Source organism: Giraffa tippelskirchi, chromosome Y (genome assembly GCF_054371585.1).
Source record: "Giraffa tippelskirchi isolate mGirTip1 chromosome Y, T2T-mGirTip1v1.2.pri, whole genome shotgun sequence".
In the NCBI taxonomy this organism is placed as follows: domain Eukaryota; kingdom Metazoa; phylum Chordata; class Mammalia; order Artiodactyla; family Giraffidae; genus Giraffa; species Giraffa tippelskirchi.
In genome coordinates this window covers 24,196,503-24,202,871 of record NC_137290.1, presented here as the reverse complement: position 1 = coordinate 24,202,871, position 6,369 = coordinate 24,196,503, and positions in this window count along the sequence as shown.

Genomic DNA, 6,369 nt, shown 5'->3' with positions numbered 1-6,369 from the left:
GTCATAACTTTCCTTTCAAGGAGTAAGCATCTTTAAATTTCATGGCTGCAATCAGCATCTGCAGTGATTTTGGAGCCCAGAAAATTTGAGTCAGCCACTATTTCCACTCTTTCCCCATCCATTTGCCGTGAAGTGATGTGACCGGATGCCATGATCTTAGTTTTCTGAATGTTGAGCTTTAAGCCAACTTATACGGAAATACATACACGTACATATTAGAAAAAGATCTTATGGTTAACAATACCTCTGAGAAAGGGTGGAGAATGAAATATGAATTCAATCAAGACAATAGATTTTTGTGTGTCTAGGTATCCATTTCACTTCGTTCTAAGAAGACATGTATGCACTGTCTGTAAAATGAGAAAAGAAAAGAGAAAAGTAAAACAGCAAGCTGCAAATTAATTTTTAAAAATAATGCCAAATGGAACGTGTCAGGCCTCTAGGATACAGTGGCCAGGCAACCAAGGGGAAGTAAACAAATAAAACAAGGACTATTTTTCTCCTGTCCATGTGGCAAAAAAAGAGCTGGTGCCATGGAGTGCAGATAGGGAGGCTTGGTACATTTCACAGCCTGTCTGTTCTGATATCTCGTCCTCTTGGAAGACTGAGGCTGCTGCTGCTGGCTTTGCTGCAGCTTCTGCTGGTGCTGCATCTTCTGCATGTGCCTCTTTTGGGTGGACGTTTGAAACTTACTTGATGAGGTCCGCACAACCTGTTGCATGGCCAGGGCAGTCTCCTTCGGTAAAACTGGCCTCTGCTTTTTCACCGGGTTTCTCAGGCTGCTGCTGCTGCTGGTGGTGGTGGTGGCTGGGCCGTGACCGTGCAGATGGTGCTGTTGGTGGCCGTGACCCCAGCCATGTGAGTTTGGGAGGATGAGTGGGTGAGGACCAGCATTTTGGGGGGAGACCGGCTGCCCGCTGTTGTGGATGATGAAGCTTCACCTATAACGGAAGCCAACACATGAAAAAACAAAACAGAAAGTTGACGGGACTCAGGCTGACCTGCAGGGTCTCCAGGCCAGTGAGTTCTAAGTGACCATCCCAGGCTGCCATGCCAAGGGCCTCCACGTGAATGGGCACATTCTTGCTTTACATGATTAAGCCACTTCTTCAGTGTGTGCTAGCTTCAAATATCAGGCTCCTTGGGGTACTCAAATGTGGGCTTGCTGATATTTGAGAAACTTGTCAAGACCTCTGAGGGACTGAGGCCAACATGACCCAGCCCTTGGCCTGGAGTTGCCCACCTGCTAGTCGATGACCCACTGGCTGAACAGAATCGTTGCAAGTACCTTGTTTTACAAAGTTAGAGTTAGTAAGCACTTTGAGAAAGACTTAGCCAAATTCCCTCTGGTCATTAACAGGAATCCTTTGCTTGGATAGGAAACCTACAGAGCATGTACCCCAAGGAACCAGACAGCCTCCCAGTGGCCAAAGCACTGAATACCAATGAATCACCCAGAACGAAGAATATTCCCTTTCATCTCTTCTAATTCCTTCACGAGAAGTCTCAGTGTGGTCCTGGCAGTCTTGACACCTATCACTCAAGGGAACTCCACACCAAGGACAGAACCATCCCCAGCACAATGGTATTTATGGAGAATTTAGAAGCCTTGCTTTCGTTTTGACTGCAGTTCTCCATTTTGCATCTTTTATGCACAGCACAAAATACTGTTTTCCCTACTGTGTGGTAGTTAAGTTTAAGTTCAAAATTGAGTTCATTTTTTTAAACAGCTGCTGCTTCAGATAAGAAAATATACTAAGGCAATACGTGAACAAGCAGGTTTTGGGAATGACAAAAATAATGACTACGAGTGACTGAGTTTGAAAAATGCTTCCTTTTGGAGTGCATCTTCTGGGAGAAAATGAGCTATGAGAATGGAGGGCAGCATTTCAACAGACAGCAGGGAAAATTTGGAAGAGAACAGTTTTAGCCAAGACATGCCCAGGAATAGGCAGAATTTTGGTGGGTGAGGTCAGGCAGTGAGAAGGGCTGGCCCGGGGGTGACCACATGAGTATTTATCTGTAAGGGGAAGGAGTCTGTTACGACTGCAGGGGCCCCAGGCACTGGAGAGATGAACATGCATCCCCAGAGAGGATTCCCTCGGGTTCACACAAAAAAAACACGGATGCAAGTCAGCATCCTTGATCTCAGACAATGTGCCTGGACCTCAAACTGGGTTTAATAAAGACTGAAAGTGAGGTCGCTCAGTCGTGTCCAACTCTTTTGCAACCTCATGGACTGTAGCTCTCCAGGCTCCTCTGTCCATGGGATTTCCCAGGCAAGAATACTGGAGTGGGTTGCTATTTCCTTCCCCAGGGGATCTAACCAACCCAGGGAAAGAAACCTGGGCCTCCGGGATTGCATGCAGATTCTTTATTATCTGAGCCACCAAGGAAGCCCTTAATGACAACACCTTTTTTGAGGGGCTCAGCATGCTTCCACTGCATGACTCCATGCCTGTCATTTTTAGATTTCTGTCACCCAGAAAAGACGTGAATTCTTGATTATTCTAGGGGACATTTTCAGTTAGCTGTCGTTCTAGGAAAATCCAGGAGTGTGAAAGGAAAAGTATGCTGACAGGTTGACTTTTCCACCCGAGGGCGGAGGGGGGAGGGGGTCTTGGTGGTTACACAACTGACTGTCCCTCTTGCTCCTCCGGGGAAGAATTCAACCAAAGTCCTGGGCCAGAACACAGGGTGGGGCTGGGAGAAGAGCTCTACCTAGAGTGAGGTTGCCCCCATCCTTTCCCAGGATAACCTTTCAGATATCGGTCACAGCCTCTACCCCTTCCCCTTGCAGGGGCAGAAGTGGCTTTGAGCTTGCCCCTTGTAAAACGTAGAGATCCCACAGGCAAGGCTTCTAACTTGCAAAAGCAAAAGCAACATTTGTGCCTCTCTTTTCTGCCATGTGATTAAAAATATGCTGTCCTTGTGGATTAGCTAGTCTGATACCTCCTTGGGCAAAGGGCAACCACAAAAAGGTCCTTTCTCTCTCTCATCTTGCCAAAGCAAACGACTGGCTTTGAGCAGAGTGGTAACTGCTCTGAAAGAGTCCCATTCGAGCTCTTTTCCAAATTAAAAGACAAACAAATAAACAACAACAAAGCAGGAGTATGCAATCTGAAAACTTTCCAGGCTTGACACACTTTTGGGGAGTCTTCATTTATACACTAAAACGTTTTAATTTCTAAAGGATATGGAAGGTTTACTGGGGCAGTGGGGAGGGAGAGGAAAGGCCATGGAAAATTCCATTTGTCCTAAAACTTTGGGAGTATGCACTCACCTGCTGTCTCAAAAAGAAGTGAATTTCTTAAAGGTCAACACTCCAAAGGCGACCCCACCCAACTAGCCTACTTATATCAGACCTAGGTCGCAGTCTTGTACATTAAAAAGGGACTTTTTAAGAGAAGGCTGGAAACGACTGATATGACACCTGTACGTGGAGTCAAGGTCCTGAAGCGAGCTCCCTTAGCCTCTGCTCTGGGAGCTCTAGCTAGAAAAGCCATCTTTCGATCTGAGGATTCAGTTTCTCTGTATAAGCTGCACTCCTAACTGAAGATCACTTGGAGGTCACCAAGCACTCTTCAAAACACCAGTCACTTAATAAACACGTAAGTGAAAGCACACCTTTGAAAAGATGCTCAACTGCAGAGTCTGACATGAAGCCAATTCTTCAAGACCGAAATCATCCTCAGGTGGCTCTGGATTTCAACTTCTGTGAAGTTCCTCTAACTGACTTCTTGTTTCAGAATCATCCTTTGCGTAAAATTCCCACCAAGTTCAGAGGATCCTAGAGAAACTTCCTTCCGACACCAGTGAGAGGAACAGCTCAGCTTCATTTTATCACCTGGAGTGCTTTCTATTTGGGGGGGGGGGCATGAGCTATTTTAAAGCACTCATATGTTTTTTCCCTTTTCACTTCAACTTCAGGAAGCTCAGGGTCAAAAAGGAAGAGTGACTTTGCTAATTCTGAAGGCTGACATAGTTATTTCTGTATACAAACTTTCCCTACATCTCTCACTATTTCATGTTCATTTTTCTCGCTCTCTTGATTTCCATTTTATCAGTATATCTGAAATCCTTTCTGGAAGCAGTGAAAAAACCCACAACTAAACAAACAATGTACTTCAGAAAGAAAGGAATAGTATAAATCTATCACTCATAGGAACACTGCCATCTGGGACCCAACAATTCCACAAACTTTATTGAAAAAATGCTACTCCCGTTGCCTTATGCAGCATCAGAAGTGCTCCCTCAAACCCCAATCCACACAGAATTGGATGTTTCAGATGCCACTCATAATTTTAAGGGATGAGGTGGTGATCCATCCTTCCTGACTGACTCAACTGCTCTCTCTCTTCCTGCCCCATATCACTGAGAGATATTCCATCCTCTTTCAATGAATTCCAGGAACTGAGGTTCAGGAACCTGAACAGTTCACAATGATACAAACACAGAGGATAAAAGCTCAAAACCCATCCCCCCTCCTGCTTTAAGCAGTGAGACGAAGAAAACCCCAGGGGACACAGAACTGAGAAGATGGGTCCTGTCAGAAGCTGCCCATTGTCTGTTTTGTCACTAAGTCATGTCCAGCTCTTTTGTGATCCCATGGACTATATAGACCACAACACTCCTCTGTCCATGGAATTCTCCAGGGAAGACTACTGGAGTAGGTTGTCATTTCCTTCCCCTGGGGATCTTCCCAATCCAAGGATCAAATTTGCGTCTCTTGCATTGGCAGGCAGATTCCTTACCACTGAGCTACATAATTAAACCTGGCTATCCGTGTATGTAACTCACAAACTACAAGAGTTTTTATGGCTACAATCTCCAATTTGTTCTTAGGCCACGTGTCTCCTGGGCCCTTAATTAATTCTTATCTTTCTTGGGCATATCAATACCCACTTGCCAAGCCAGCTGAGAAATTCACTGACTGCTTCACCAATGGGCTAAATATCTTTTAAATCATTCCTATGATCCACTGGTATGGACCTAAAAGAAGCAGAAGATATTAAGAAGAGGTGGCAAGAATACACAGAAGAACTGTACAAAAAAGATCTTCATGACCCAGATAATCACGATGGTGTGATCACTCACCTAGAGCCAGACATCCTGGAATGTGAAGTCAAGTGGGCCTTAGAAAGCACCACTAGATACAAAGCTAGTGGAGGTGATGGAATTCCCGTTGAGCTATTTCAAATCCCCAAAGGTGATGCTGTGAAAGTGCTGCACTCGATATGCCAGCAAATTTGGAAAACTCAGCAGTGGCCACAGGACTGGAAGGGTCAGTTTTCATTCCAATCCCAAAGAAAGGTGATGCCAAAGAATGCTCAAACTATCACACAATTGCACTCATCTCACAGGCTAGTAAAGTAATGCTCAAAATTCTTCAAGCCAGGCTTCACCTATACGTGAACTGTGAACTTCCAGATGTTCAAGCTGGTTTTAGAAAAGACAGAGGAACCAGAGATCAAATTGCCAATATCCGCTGGATCATTGAAAAAGCAAGAGAGTTCCAGAAAAAAACATCTATTTCTGCTTTATTGACTATGCCAAAGCCTTTGACTGTGTGGATCACAATAAACTGTGGAAAATTCTGACAGAGATGGCAATACCAGACCATCTGACCTGTCTCTTGGGAAACCTGCATGCAGGTCAGGAAGCGACAGTTAGAACTGGATATGGAACAACAGACTGGTTCCAAATAGGAACAGGAGTACATCAAGGATATATATTGTCACCCTGCTTATTTAACTTATATGCAGAGTACATCATGAGAAACGCTGGGCTGGAAGAAACACAAGCTGGAATCAAGATGGCCGGGAGAAATATCAATAACCTCAGATATGTGGATGACACCACCCTTATGGCAGAAAGTGAAGAAGAACTAAAGAGCCACTTGATGAAGATGAAAGAGGAGAGTGAAAAAGTTGGCTTAAAGCTCAACGTTCAGAAAAGCAGGATCATGGCATCTGGTCTCATCATTTCATGGGAAATAGATGGGGAAACAGTGTCAGACTTTATTTTGGGGGGCTCCAAAATCACTGCTGATGGTGATTGCAGCCATGAAATTAAAAGACGCTTACTCATTGGAAGGAAGGTTATGGCCAACCGAGATAGCATATTTAAAAACAGAGACATTACTTTGCCTACAAAAGTCCGTCTAGTCAAGGCTATGGTTTTTCCAGTGGTGATGTATGGATGTGAGAGTTGAACGATGAAGAAAGCTGAGCACCAAAGAATTGATGCTTTTGAACTGTGGTGTTGGAGTAGACTCTTGAGATTCTCTTGGACTGCAAGGAGATCCAATCAATCCATCCTAAAAGAGATCAACCCTGGGTGTTCATTGGAAGGTCTGATGTGGAAGCT